Raw genomic sequence first — 16,041 nt, 5'->3', positions numbered from 1 at the left:
TTTGATTTAGATGTGCATTGGTTTTCATATTATAAAAATTTCCATATCAAGTCATATTAGCCATTTGCTAATATTCTTATCATCTGCTCAAAAGACTATGCTGGTATTTTGTTCAGGTCATAGGATGTTTTGAATTTTTGAGTTTGGCTTATTAAGTCATAGTTGCAAATGCAACTATTATAGATGACCATTAATTTTCTGAACTATAATTAAGATTGAAGTAATTGTTTAACTTAAAGCTATGTCTACATTTCAGAGTCTTAAGAAATGGAATTATATTCATATTTAAACTACTCAATATAGATGATACTTGATTGTATTATACATAATTTGAATGAAGTGATCATTTATAAGTCATATGAGTTAATAAGATTCTATTTCAAAACCCCAAACTTGGAATTTAATGGAAAGAGGTCATTTTTTATTGAAGATTCAAATCCTTTACTTAACCCTGTGCATTTTTAAAAATGTATTGAAGCTAGTTGGTTGTAACTTATTTGAAAGAGTGTAAACTATAATGTAAGCAATAATCTCTGGATAGTGGCAATGCTTCAATATGTGCTCCTCGATTGTAACAAATGTATCACACTAATGAAAGATGTTATTTATGTGGAAAAGTGTGGGAGGGGAAAGGGTTGGGGCATATGAGAATGCCCTACATTTTTATGCAACATTTAGGTATCTAAAGTTTCTTTAAAATAAATAAAATATAAAGAAAAAACACAAAACAAAAATAAGTAGAAAGTTTCTCTCTGAAATAGCACATTTTCTGAATTTCTATACACAGAAAATTTATTTTATCATAGTTTTACAAGTTAACAGTGGTAGTTCCTAATGAAATATCAATATTCAAACTAACTGTGGAGGTAAAATGCTGCAATATTATTTTAGAGTATAAACATTTCAGACAGGGTGCTGCATAACTAAATAAATCTCACAGCAGTAGGAGCTCAAAACTGACAGAAGAGGTTATCATAGAGGGTAATGAAGTAAAGGTGTTTGTCCATTATTAATTTATATTGAGCACAAATGTAATGCGTGCTTAATGTAACTAGTGAAACAGTACAAAGGTATAAAAATACTACCTTAATAGCTTATCTCATTCTCTCTTCACAAGTTTTTCCATAATCATACAAATATAGACTCGCATAATTACACCTATATAAGGTTTATGGCTGTCTATTGGTAAAAATATCCATAATTTACATTACATAAAAATTATTTGGGCAATATATTCAGCTTGCTTTTCTCACTCAACAATACATTATAGTCAGCCCCCAAGAACTTGAAATATAAATCTTAGGTTTTCTTTTTAATAATATGGATGTTCCACACTTTACTTATTTTCCTATTGACAATTAAATTAACTAATTTGCCAAAAAATAAAAGTTAATGTAATGACTTTTACATATATTTCACATACTCATTCTTTTATTTCTATAGGGTTAACTAGTATATGGATTTTTGTAATACTGTCAGTATATTTTCCTTAATTATAATAACAATTGAGATCTCCCCAAAATAATAAATATAATTATTTCCCACATCTTTACCAAATTAAATGTCTTTATTACTTAATTTTTCCCACCTACTGTGTACAAAGTTGTTCTCTGTGTTGTTTGAATTTTCATTTCAGTGATGTTTCATGAGGTCATCTATATTTTCACTTATTTATTGAATATATATTTTCCAATTTTTAAAATAAAATTTTATAGAATATGTCATTCATATGTGAACAAGCATAAACAATAAATGTATAGTAAAAGTGAATTTACAAAAAAGCATGCATATCATCATACAAGTTTCCTATATATAATCCCACCACCAATACGTTGTTTTGGTGTGAAATATTTGTTACAAACTATGAAAAAGCATCATCAAAATATTACTACTAATTATACCCCATATTTTGTATTTGCATTTGGTTTAATTTTCCCCAACTCACCCAATTATTAACACCCTGTACTAATATTGTATATTTGTTATTCATGAGGGAACATTATCATATGTGTCATGTAAACAACAGTCCATCTTCCACCACTGGACTCCACTTATTATAGTGCCTCATGCTTTGTAGAATCCTTTCCAAGTCTATACTCAGGGACTCACATTTGCATCACAGAATTTTGCTGTCATCCCCTCAGTCAATTTTAGAACATTTTTATCTCTAAAAAAAGAAAAATTCCATTCCCCCCTTACACACCCCTATTTTCCCTTAGAAATGAAATAATATCTTTTCACCATTGCTAAAAAATACAATATTACTACTGTAAACTATCATTCATAAGTTATTCTACTTATAATTTTCTCACATATCACCACATTCTTAGTACTTTGTTTTAAAAAAAGAACATTCTTATATTTATACTATTAACCACAATCTTCTTCCATCACTGTAATCACTGTTTTAAATTCTCTAGATTATTCTCTAGATTCCTTTCAACTGATATTTTTGTCCATAGACTACCCCTTTCAACCAAAATCACATTTATAAATCAGCAATGTTAGTTATACACACTATAATGTGTTACTATCAACTCTATTCATTTCCATGCTTTTACAATTAATCTTATTAATAATGAATATTTATATTTTTCTACCAACAATACATAATATTAATCCTATTTTTCTGTTTGACCTTCTGTTTTTTCTTAATTATAAATAAGATTTTATATATTAGAGAAATTGAATCTTTGTATATTATGCGCAGTAGAAGGATCTGTGCATGTGTGCATCTATTAAAACAAATTTACACTTCCTAGAATATGATGTCAGAGTAGGTCAGTCAGGGTGCAGCCCTATTACAAAACAAGGGAGAAAAGGCAGAAGTTATCTGAAAAAGATGCTTTGGGGATTTGCAGACCAGGAGATTGCTACACCCATCATTGAGGAGGGATTGGGTACTGAGAGATGAAGAGGCTAAAAAAAAAATGAGTCAGTTACCCCTGTGATTAGGAATAGAACCCATCCTTGACTCTCAAAGTTACAGCCTCAGTGAAATCTGCAGCAGGCCATGGCCAAATGAAAGGAGTACCAACTTATTCTTCCCAGGGACGAGAGATGATATGGTGGAGAATTGTGCAGGTTCTCTTACATGAGTTTAAAAAGCAGGGCAAAACTGTGAATCCTGAGCTCAGAATATTCAGCCAGTGGTATTTGAAAGAGCAATCCCCATGAAAAGGCTTGCCAAAGATCACCATCTGCTGGCTGACCAGGAAAATGAAGGAAAAATGTCTTCTCTCTCTCATCCTTAGCCCCATGCCCCTTGGATATGTTCTGTACCCTGGGTCCCTGGCCCTGATCTGATAACTAAACAGGAAAATCTCAAAGTTTTAGGAAATAAGTGAACAAAAAATCAAAGAGCTATGAACCAAACCACTAAGGAAGAGAGAGAAATTGACCAAAAGAATAAAAATGCAACTTAATCAGATGTCTAGATATCAGCAAAAAATTATAAGCCATACTAAAAAACATGAAGATATGGCCCAAAGAACAAACCAAGAATCTTGATGAGGCACAGGATTTAATATAACTAATCAATGATGTACACACAAATCTCCTAAATCAATTCAAGGAGTTGAACAAAAAATAGGACTAAAGAGGCAAAGGATATTAAGAAAAGAGTAAGTGAGCCTAAAGAACAATTTGAAAGCTGGCAAAGAAAAGTAAAAGAGTTTATGATAATGAAAAACACAATGGACATGATAAAAATACATTAGAGATTTTAACAGTAGATTTGAATTGATGAAAGAAGAATTAGTGAGTTGGAGGACTGAGCAGCTGATCTAGAAAAGATAGTAGAAGAGAAAGAGAAAAAAATAGAAAATTGGAAGAGAGTCTCAGGGAATTGAATGACATGAGACACACAAATATAAGCATTATAAGTGTCCCAGAAGGAGAAGAGAATGCAAAAGGGAAAGAAAGAATATTTGAGGAAATAATGACTGAAAACTCCCCAAAACTTATGCAAGACAAATATCAGTATCCAAGAAGGAAAATGCATCCCAAAAAGAATAAATCTAAATGGACTTACCCCAAGACACCTACTATTCAGAATAACATATATTAGAGATAAAGAGAGGATTCTAAAAGCAACAAGAGAAAAGTAATACCTCACATACAATGGAAATTCAGTAAGACTAAGTACAGATCAGAAACAATGGCGGCAAGAAGACAGTGGTATGCCATATTTAAGGTAATGAAAGAGAAAAACTCCCAGCCAGATAATTCCGTATCTGGCAAAGCCGTCCTTCAAAAATGAGGCAGAGTTCAAAATCTGTATATACAAAAAAATAACGGGGAGAATTTGACAGCAAGAGACTGGATTTATAAGAATTGCTAAAGGAAGTTCTGCAGCCATAAAGGAAAAGACAAGGAAAAGAGGCTTTGATAAGAGGGTAGAAATGAAGTTTTTTAGGAAGGGTAAATTAAATGTAAAAAAGACAGACAATAGTAAGATATGATAATGGAAAACCAAGAGATAAAATGAATGAAATAAATTATGACTTTATAGTAATAATACTGAATGTTAATGGATTGAACTCTGCAAAAAAAAGTGAATGAATAATAATATAAGACATGCATATGCTATTTGTAATCAACTCATCTTAAAAGCAAGAACAACCATCATGAAAGTGAAAAGTTGGAAAAAGATATTCCCTGCTAATCATAACCAAAAGATATCTAGATTAATGATACTAATATAGGACGAGATAGATTTTAAAGATAAAACTGTTAGAAGCAATTAATAAGGTCATTATATATTAATAAAATGGGCAATTCACAGAGAAAAAAATAACAATAATAAAAAATATGTATGCACCTAATCTCGGTACCTCCAAATACATGAAGCACACACTGGCAAAATTGAAGGAAGAAAGAGACTCCCTGAAATAAGATCTGAAGACTTCAACACAGCACTCTCATAATTGAATATAACATCTGGACAGATAATGAATAAGTAAGTGGAGAACTTGAAAAATTGATAAATGAGCTAGACCAAATCCAATATTTATAGAATATCGCACCTTAAAGAGCAGGATGCACATTCCTCTCAAGTGCTCATTGATCTTTCTTCAGCATAGACCATATTTTGGGTCACAAGTCTGATCTCAATAAATTAAAGAAATTTGAAATTATACACAACTTTCTTTGATAATAATGAAATGAAATCAATAACAACTGGAAAAAGGGAACATTTACAAATAAATAGAGCTGGAACAATACATTCTTAAATAATCCATGGGTCAAAGAAGAAATTGTACGAGAAATCAGTAGATATCTTGAAACAAATGAAAACAAGAACATAATGTGTCAAAACCTATGGGACACATGGAAGGCAGTATTTAGAGGAAACTTTATAGCCCTCAATTCTTATATTTTAGAAGAAGAAAGAGCTAAAATCAAAAGACCTAACTGCACACCTGGAGGAACTAGCAAAAGAACAGCTAGCTAATCCAAGAGTAAGAAAAGCAAAGGAAATAAATGACAAAGATTAGAACATAAATAAATGAAATGGGGAGTTAAACATCATAGAGACTCAACCAAACCAAAATTTGGTTCTTCTAGAAGATCAGCAAAATTGACAAATCCTTAACCAGACTGATAAAGAAAAAATGAGAGAATATACAATAAAATGATCAGAAATGAGATTTGGGACATTACCAGTGACCCCAAAGAAATAAAAGAGATCATATGAGGATACTATGAAAAATGTATGCCAAAAAGCTAGACAATGTAGATGAGATGGACAAATTCCTAAAAACACACAAACAACATGTACTTGCCCGAGATGAAAGAGAAAACCTTAATAGACCAATGACAAGTAATGAAATTGAAATAATCATGAAAACCTCCCCCAAAACAAAAAGCCCACAATTAGGTGGTCTCACAGTTGAGTTATATAAATCATTCAAAGAATATCTAAAAACACTGATGCTCAAATTCTTCCAAAACCTTGAACAGGAAGGAATTCTACCAACCACATCATATGAAGCTAACCAAATCTAGATAAAGATATTAAGAAAGAAAATTACTGGTCAGATCTCTAATGAATGTATATGCAAAAATCCTCAACAAAATACTGCTAGCTGAATCAAAAAATACATTAAAAGAATTATACAACACAACCATGTGGGTTTTTATCCCAGTTATGCAAGAGTGGTTCAACACTAAAAAATCAATCACTGTATTGCACCACATTCATAAATTGAAGGTGAAAAATTACATGAACATTTCAATCAATGGATAAAAGGAATTTGACAAAACAAAGCATCTTTTCTTGATAAAATACTCTGACACAAAGATATAGCAGGAAATTTTCACAACATAATAAAGTACATATATGAAAATCCCATAGCTAGCATTGCACTCAACAGTGAAAGACTGAACAATTCCCACTGAGGTCAAAAACAGGAAAAGTATGCCTATTCTCTCCACTGTTAGTCAATATTGTGATAGAAGTCCTACCTAGAGCAAATTATGTAAGAAAAAGGAATAAAGGGCAACCAAATAGGAAAGGTAGAAGAAAACTTTTGTTATTTGCTGATGATATGATCCTAAACCTAGGAAATACCAAGAAATCCAAAACAAAGCTACTAGAACTAATAGAAAGCTTCATCAAAGTGGCAGGATGTAATCCTAATGCATGAAAATTAGTTATGTTTCTATACACTATTATTGAGCAAACAAACAGGAAGTAAGAAAAAAATCCATTAAAAATAATGACTAAAAGAATCAAACATTCACTAATAAACTTAACCAAGGACATAAAGAACCTGTATTCAGAAAACTATGAGATATTGCTAAAAGAAAACTTATAAGCCTAAATAAATGTATGGATATACCACTTTCATGTATCAAAACACTAAATATCATGAAGATGTCAATTCTACCTAAATCAATTTACAGATTCAATGCAATACCAATCAAAATTTCAAGAGCCTTTTTTTGCAGAAATGGGAAAGCCAATTATAAAATTTATTTGGAAGGATAAAGGACTTTGAAGACAAAATATCTTAGAATTGAAGAATGAAGTTGGATGACTCTCACTTCCAGACTTTAAAGAATATTATATAGCTAGAGTGGTAAAAACAGCATGACACTGGCATAAAGATAGATGAATTGACCAATGGAATACAACTGAAATCTAAGAAATAGGACTGCATGTTTCTGGTCAATTGATTATTTTGTATTCATATATATATACATAAAATTAGAGAAATTGTGAGCTTCCAAAAAATTATGGAATCATGCATATAATGCACAATTACCATAAATCTCCCCTCCACCAACACCTTGCATCACTATGGAATATTTGATACAAATTATGTAAAACCATCATCAAATTATTATTACTATCTATCATCCATAGCTTACTTTTGGTATATTTTTCCTGTACTTCTTGTTAATACTATGTAGTAGTATTGTACATTTCCATAGTTCATGAGAGAACACTATTATATTTGTACTGTTAACCACAGTCCATCTTCCATCACATGGTTCACAGTGTTATACAGCCCCAGGCCTTGTACAATCAATCTAAAGTGTATACTCAGAGGTTTGTGTAGTCGTAGTCATGGTCTCAGTAAATTATTGAATATTTTTCTTAATGCAAAAGATTAAAACCACATGCCCCATGATTATTGACCCTTAGCCTCTTTATAGTAACTTCTTTGATCTTGATGCAACACTGAACTATATTGTTAACTCTATTCCATTAGTTACATCAATGGTATTTTTTCATGCATCATCATATTCTTACTACATTGTAATAGTGACATATATTTATTATAGCTCATAGAAGTACATTCTTGTATTTGTTCTATTAACCAAAATCATCATCCACCACCAGTTTCACTATGTTATTGAGTCCCTAGATTATTCTGTAAATTTCTTTCAATTGACATTTATGTCCCTAATTTACCCTTTCAGTCAGAATCTCATTTATAAACCAGTCATGTTCATTATACTCACTGTAATGTTTTACCATTAACACTAACCATTTCAACACTTTTACAGTAAGCTATTTAAAAATTCTGCATACATTAAGCATCAGCACCCCTTCTCAGCCCTCAACCTATCTCCCAGTAATCTATATTCTAGGTTTTAACTCTATGTGTTTAATTTTATTTTTATTTCATATTAGTGAATCCATGCAATATTTGTAATTATGCATCTGGATTATTTCACTCAGCATAATGTCCTCAAGATCCAGTCATGTTTTCATATGTGTCCCAAATCCATTTCTTCTCACAGCAGAGTAATCCATCATATATGCATACCATATTTTATTTATCCATTCATTGGTTGATAGACATTTGTGTTGTTTCTATCTTTTAGCATTTGTGAATAATGTCGCTATGAATATTGGAGTGCAAATGTCAGTTCACGTGAATGTTTTCAGTTCTGAATATATTACTAGTAACAAGATTAATGGTTCATACAGCAGTTCTATATTTAGCTTGCTGATGAACCACCAAGCTGTTTGCCACAGAGGTTGCACCATTATACATTCCCACCAACAGTGGAGTGTTCTTATTCCTTCACATTCTCTACAATACTTCACTGTTTTTTTTTTAAGTAGTGGCCATTCTATGAGGTGTGAGTTATCTCTCTTTAGTTTTATTTGCATTTCCCTAAGAGCTAGTGATATTGAACATATTTTTCAATTGCTTTTTTGTCATTTTTATTTTTATTTTTTGGAAAAATGTCTGTTCAAGTATTTTGCCTATTTCTTAAATGGATTACTTGCCCTTTTTGGTTGAGTTGAATTCTCTTTTTATATAGGTTGGAAATCAAACACTTATTAGATATATGGTTTCCAAATATATTCTCCCATTGATTAGGCTGACTTTTCACCTTCTTGACAAAGTCCTTAGAAGAAAAAAAGTGATTAAGACTGAAGAGATCCCATTTATACATGTTTTCTCTCATTGTCCATGCCTTCTGTGTAAGATTTAAGAAACCATCACCTACTATAAGGTATTGAAGATGTTTCCCAACATGAGTTTTATGGTTCTAGCTTTTATATTTAGGTCTTTGATGCATTTTGAGTTAATGTTTATATAAGGTGTGATATATGGATCATTTTTTCTTCCTTTTGTATATTGATATCCAGTTCTCCAGCACCATTTATCGAATGGACAGTTCTGACCCAACTGAGTGAGCTTGACAGCCTTGTAAAAAAATCACTTGACCATAGATATGAGGGTTTGTTTCTGAAAAATAATTTATCTATTCAGGTAGAATTGATATCTTAATGAAGGTTCTTCCATTTAATCAGGATTTTATTTGTTTAAGCAATGCATTGTATTTTTCTGAATACAGTTTCTTTATGTCTTCAGTAAAGTTTATACCTAAATACTTTATCCTTTTTGCCGCTATTGTAAATGGAATTTTTTTCCCTCACTTCCTCCTTATATTGCTCATGCTATAGAAACACTACTTATTTTTTGGTATTTATTTTGTGTCCTGCTGATCTGCTGAATTCTTTAATTAGCTCTAGTAGCTATAAGTATAAGATCATATGGTCTGCGAATAGCAAAATTTTACTACTTCTTTTCCCAATTGGACATCTTTTATTTCTTTTTATGATTCCTCTAGCTAGAACTTCTAGTACTATATTGAACAACTGTTGTGACAGTGCACAGTCTTGTCTTTTTCCTAATCTTAACAAGAAACCATTCAATCTTTCACCATTGTGCACAATGTTAACTGGAGGTTTATCATATATGCCCTTTATCATGTTGAGAAAATGTCCTTCAATTCTTACCTTTTGGAATATTTTTAACAATAAAGGATGCTGCATTTTTCAAGTGCCTTTTCATCAATTAAAATGATCATGTTATTTCATTTTCTATTTATTAATGTGATCTATTACAAGGTTGATTTTCTTGTGCTGAACCACCTTGCATATCTGGAATAAAATGATTGAACATGATGAATAATTCTTTGGACATGATGTTGTATTTGATTAGGAAGCATTTTGTTGAGGATTTTTGCATTTATTTTCATCAGAGAAATGTGTATATAATTTTATTTTTTTCATAGTATTTTCATCTGAGTTTGTTATTAGGATAATTTTGGCTTCATAGAATGAGTCTGATAGCATCCCTAACTGTTGTAATTTTTGGAAGAATTTGAGTAATACTAGTATTAAATCTCCTCTGCATGTTTGGCAGAATTCATCTCTGAAGTCATTTCATCCAAGAGTTCTCATTTTGGGGAGGTTTTTAATTGTTTTCCTTTATTTTTAAAGGACCTTTCATTTATATAAATGCCACATCAAAAATATGGGGGATTACCATATACTCCAACTCCTTCCCCTCCCACACTTACCCCAATTAACATATTCATTATTGTGATAAATTTCTTACAATTGATGAACACAAATTGAAGCATTGCTACTAAGAATGGTCTACAATTTACATTATGTTTTACACTTTGCACCACACAATTATATATGTTTTAGCAAGATGTATAATGACTTCTATCCATCATTGAAATATCATGCAGAATGATTCCAATGTCTCAAAAATACCCACTCTGTGGGGTGAGAGGGGTTGGGAGATATATGGGGACCTCATTTTTTAATTGTAACATTAAAAATTAATTAATTAATTAATTTTTTTAAAAAATTTAAAAAATGGGAGCAGGGAAAAAATACCCACTCTGCTTCTGGTTGAAAGGGGGGTTAGATCCTATGGGGCAGATGGATGCAACTACCTTGCCTGCAGTTGCAGATACTATCTAATTCTTGGGATGGGCATTTCCCATCATCATCACTTTGTTAGTTTTCCTGAATGAGTCTCAGAAACTGGATAGTAGGTGTTAGCTGCAGCGCTGCTGAGATTCAGGGCTTACCCAGCATTAACTTACATATCTTTGTGCCTAATCTGGTTCTCTAGCCCTTACTGATTTCCAGCTTCATTCCATTGTGGCCAGAGAAATAACGTTGTTAATTTCAATCTTTCTGAATTCATTGAAAATTATTCTGTGTACTAGCATGTGGTTTAACATGGAGAATGATCCATGTGTATTCGAGAAGAAAGTGTATCCTGGAGTATTTGGATGTAGTGTTCTGTATATGTCTATTAGGACCAGATCCTCTAGTGTTTTATTTGAAGTCTTTGTTTCTTTATTGATATTCTGGCAAAATGTTCTGTCTAATGATGATAATGGTGTATTAATGTCCCCCATTATAATTGTAGAGTCATCTATTTCTCCACTATTTTTTCCAGTGTTTGTCTCATGTATTTTGAAGTGCACTGTTTAAGCGCATAAATGTTCATGATCGTTCTGTCTTCTGGAAAGATTATCGCTTTTACTAATACATAGTGTATGTCTTTGTCCTTAAAATAGTTTTGCATTGAAAATTTATTTTATCTGACATTGTTATAGCTATTGCCACCCTTTTCTGTTTGTTGTTTGCTTGTAAAATTGTTTTCCAGACATTCACTTTCAACCTTCTTAAATCCCTGCGTCTAAGTTGAGTTTCTTGTAGACAGCATATAGATAGTTCTTATTTCCTAAACTATTCTACAAATTTGTGTCTCTTGACTATTGAGCTTAATCCATTAAAATTCACTATTATTACTATAAAAGAATTACATTAACCATATTTTCTTTGGTTTTATTTATGTCAGACATTGTTTTTATTTTTTTGATATTTTTATTTTTTTCTTTGCTTTCCTCCAACTTTCTCTCTTCTGTTTTTTCCTTTGAACCTGCAGCACTCACTTTATTATTTCTCTCTTTTTTTGCAGTTTAAATATGTATTTGTATACATTTATTTTTTAAAATTTATTTTTTTGGTGGTAAGGTAACCTTTTTATTTTTATGTTTTTATTAAATTGTCTTTTTTTTTAAAGATACAGAGATCACCAAAATGTTACATTAAAAATACAAGAGGTTCCCCTCTTACCCCACCTCCCACCTCCCCATTCCTCCCACATCAGCAACCTCTTTCATCATTGTGGCACATTCATTGCATTTGGTGAATACATTTTGGAGTACTGCTGCACTGCGTGGATTACAGTTTACATTGTAGTTTACATTCTCCCCCAGTAGATTCAGTGGGTTATGGCAGGATATATAATGTTCAGCACCTGTCCCTGCAGTATCATTTAGGATAATCCAAGTCCTGTATGACATACTTAAAGTTCTAAAGGAAAAAAAAAATTCCAGCCAAGAATTCTCTATCCAGCAAAGCTGGCCTTTAAAACTGAGGGAGAGATCAAAATATTCACAGGTAAACAGAAACTAAGAGAGTATGCTAACAAGAAATCTGCCCTTCAAAAAAGGTTTTCTATGTAACCCAACCCACAGGAAGGAAATTCCTCTCCACATTTTGCCAGAACACTTTTACTACAGGAAAATGCTCCCACCCAGTTTGTGGTTGGTGGGCATCAGGGGGTTTGCAGTGGCATTTTGCCTTGGGGGTGAGGCTTAGCCATCTACCATCTTCCAGACACCAGGGTAAAAATCTCATGGTTTTCCTTTGGGCTTTTCATCTCTTTGTCTGTTCCCTCCAGATCAATGCCCTGAACCCTCTTGCTCTGTGTGTTCCCCAAAACAGCTCACTCAGGTAATATCTTCCCTCTTCTAAGCTGTTTTTGTGCAAGAAAGGTAGTGACTACACACTTAAACTGGTGCCATCTGCTGTATCTTCCCATTGTATTTTCTATTTTTTAAAAAATATTTTTTTCTGAGGAATACAATAAGGATCAGAGTGGACTTAATGATATTCTATTCATGAACTATTGTGGTTAATAATCGAGGATATGTGGCATTGATGTGGAAAAAGTGGCCATGGTGGCTGCTGGGTACAGGGAATGGGAGGAAGAGAAGAGATGTGTAGGCATTCTCGGGACTTGGAGTTGTCCTGGGTGGTGCTCCAGGGAAAATTGCCAGATGTTGTATGTCCTCCCATGGCCCACTGGATGGAACGTGGGAAAGTGTGGGCCATGGTGTGGAACACGGGACATGGGGTGCAGCGATGCCCGGAGATGTACTCACCAGACGCAATGGATGTGACATGATGATGGGGGAGAGTGTTACTGTGGGGGGAGTGGTGGGGTGGGGGCGGTGGGGTGAATGGGGACCTCATATTTTTTTAATGTAATGTCTTTTAAGAAAATGAATAAATTGAGTAGAATTTGGGAAAAAAAAGTATTATCATTTATAAGCTAGTAAGAAAAAAGACAATAAAATATTAAAGAAACCATAAAAATATTTTTTCTCTTCATTACCTTTTTTATGTTTTTTACCTTTTATTTGTTTAATTTTTAAAATTTTTATTTGTCTTTTTAAAGATACAAAGATAAAAAAAAGTGTTACATTAAAAAATATAAGAGGTTCCCATATACATCACACCACACACACCACACTACTCTTACATCAACAACCTCTTTCATCATTGTGGTGCATTCATTGCACTTGGTGAATACATTTTGGAGCACTGCTACACCACATAGATTATAGTTTGCATTGTAGTGTACACTCTCCCCCAGTCCATTCAGTGGGTCATGGAAGTATCATTGCAGTGGGTCAAGTGGCAGTGGGTCAAGGCTTCTGTCCTTGCAGTATCATTCAGGACAACTCCAAGTCTTGAAAATATCCACATATTACACCTCTTCTTCCCTCTCCTTGCCCTCAGCAACTCCCATGACCACTGTCTCCAGTGTATTTTTAATTTTATTTATTTTGCATTTCATTTCCTTAAGATCTGCTATTTTTATATGTATGATTTCAAAGTCTTTTTGTTTCACCCAGTGTCTTTTTAATATACTTCTGTGATAAGTTGTCTCAACTCCTTAGGCCATCTGGAAGTTTAACTTGTTCTTTTGACTTGACCATATCTTCCTGTTTCTTGATACAGCTTCACATTTTCATCATTGTTTCAGCATCTGATTTACTTGATATATTTATTCTTGTCCCCTTTTCTCTCTTTAGTCTAAGCCTTTCTATTTCATTCACTTTGTGCTAAAACCCCTCTTTGAAACTTGGTTCAACTTAATTTAGGAGTTTATATTGGCTCATGTCTATCAAATTCTATTTTTTCAGCTCTTTTTAATTTGTTTTTTTCCCTTTCTCCCTTGCTGGTGGTAGAGTGCAATCAATATGCAAGCCTTGGAGGCTGACACTAACCACATTGCCCCAGGAACTGCTGAAGCTTTTCCCACCTTTCCACCCTGTCTTGTGTAGGGATGGAGTTTCAGTCAGGTGCTGTAATCCAAACTGTGAAGGACAAGACCTCTGTAGTTACCTAGAGAGACTGATGAAGCTCCACTACACTTCCTCCTCACACTGGGGTGGGGATCATTTGGCAGGTCTAGGAGGTAAGCTAAGTCATGCATGCTGTCATAGTTTGAGATTATTTATGAATTACAAAATGTTAGATAATGTTTGTAAACTGTTCTGTTCCTCTGGGTATGGTATTCTTTAATTGTATTAGATTCAGCTGAGATGTCTCTGATTATATTATATTAAGATTAGGGCTTTGATTCAGTCACATCAGCAAGGAGTCACTCTCTTTAAGTCCCTGTCCCCTTGGTGGGCTATATAAATGGACACGCACTCAAGAAGACACACAGAAGTTACAAAGGAAAAGAAAAAGAGCCCCATAGATGTCAGAGGAGAGAATTTTGTCATGTCACAGAAGAGGAGGGAACTTTGATCCTGTATGCCTAGGAAGAGAGATGAGCCCTATTTCAGTCTGCAGCTGAGATCAGAAGAAGCTGGGCCAATGGAATCCTAAGAAGAAGGAAGGAGAAACCAGATAGGGACAACCCACCATTTCCTTCAACTCATGGCAATTGACTTGGATTAGAAAGTACTCTTATACTACCTTGATTTGGATTTTTTAAGGTCTTTTAAATGTAAACTTTTACCCCCAAATAATACCCTTTATAAAAGCCAACCTATTTTTGGTAGTTTGCATCAGCACCCCTTTTGATGACTAACACACAAGCTAAAACTGACTTCAGTTAGCCAGATAGACTGAAGAAGTTCCACCCTTCCTTGACAGGGGTGTGGATGTAGCCCCGGTTATGCACAGCAATCTTTTCTGTGTGAGCTGAAAGCAACCACAGTTGACCAGAGAGGCTGAGGGAGCACTCTTGCCCTTTAAGGGGCAGGGATGGAACCATAAGTGAGAACAACAGCCTGGTTCATGTGGGTGAAAATGACTGCAGTTGCTTAGAGAGGATTAAGGAACACTGTCCTCATGTCAGGAGCAGAGATGGATCAACAGGTATCCAACAGTCTAGATCTTGTTGGCTGAAAGTGAGTGCAGTTGCACAGAGAGGCTTAGTGGGGACTGTCCTTTCTCCTGCCCTGTCAGGGGCTTTGATGGAGTCACTAATGTGACCACCAATCTAGTCTCTGCAGGCCAAAATCAACTGCAGTTGCCTAGAGATGTTGAGGAAACACCTCTCTCATTCTGTCCTATTGGCGGCTGGGATGAAGCCAAATGGATGCCCAACAACCTAGTCTGTGCTGTCCAAAAGTGACTACAGTTGCCTGGAGAGGCTGGTGCAGGTTCTTCTTGCCTCCTTACTACTGAAGCTGGAAATAGAGCCCAGTCTAGGCTAGCATTCTCACTTGGGTGAAAAAAAAAACCTTTCCCTTCTGTCACTGTGATTTTCTATCTGTGCCACTTACCCTCATGCTGGGGGCAGAGTTAAAATGGAAGCTACCAGCCTCCTTATGACTTGAACAGGTGCAAACTTTAGCTGTACCTAGGTGTATTAGTCACAATTCTCTAGGGAAACAGAACCAACAGAAGATATCTGTAATAGTACAGAATTTTATGAATCTCTCACATGACCAGGGGATGCACAAATCCGTGTTCTACAGGCAGGCTGCAAACCAGGGGCTCTGATGAAAGTCCAGTAGAGGTCCTTGATGAGTTTCTGGGAGATGTTGGGTGTCCAAAGACAAACTGGGGAATTTTTTTCTTAATGCTGAAATCACTTCCCCTTTTAAGGCATATAACTGATGGGATAAAATGTCATTCGTTGCTGATGTCAATTTCCCTGG

The sequence above is a fragment of the Dasypus novemcinctus genome, chromosome X, assembly GCF_030445035.2.
Source record: "Dasypus novemcinctus isolate mDasNov1 chromosome X, mDasNov1.1.hap2, whole genome shotgun sequence".
NCBI lineage: Eukaryota > Metazoa > Chordata > Mammalia > Cingulata > Dasypodidae > Dasypus > Dasypus novemcinctus.
The sequence above is the reverse complement of the archived record's forward strand: the minus strand, read 5'-3'. Positions refer to the sequence as shown.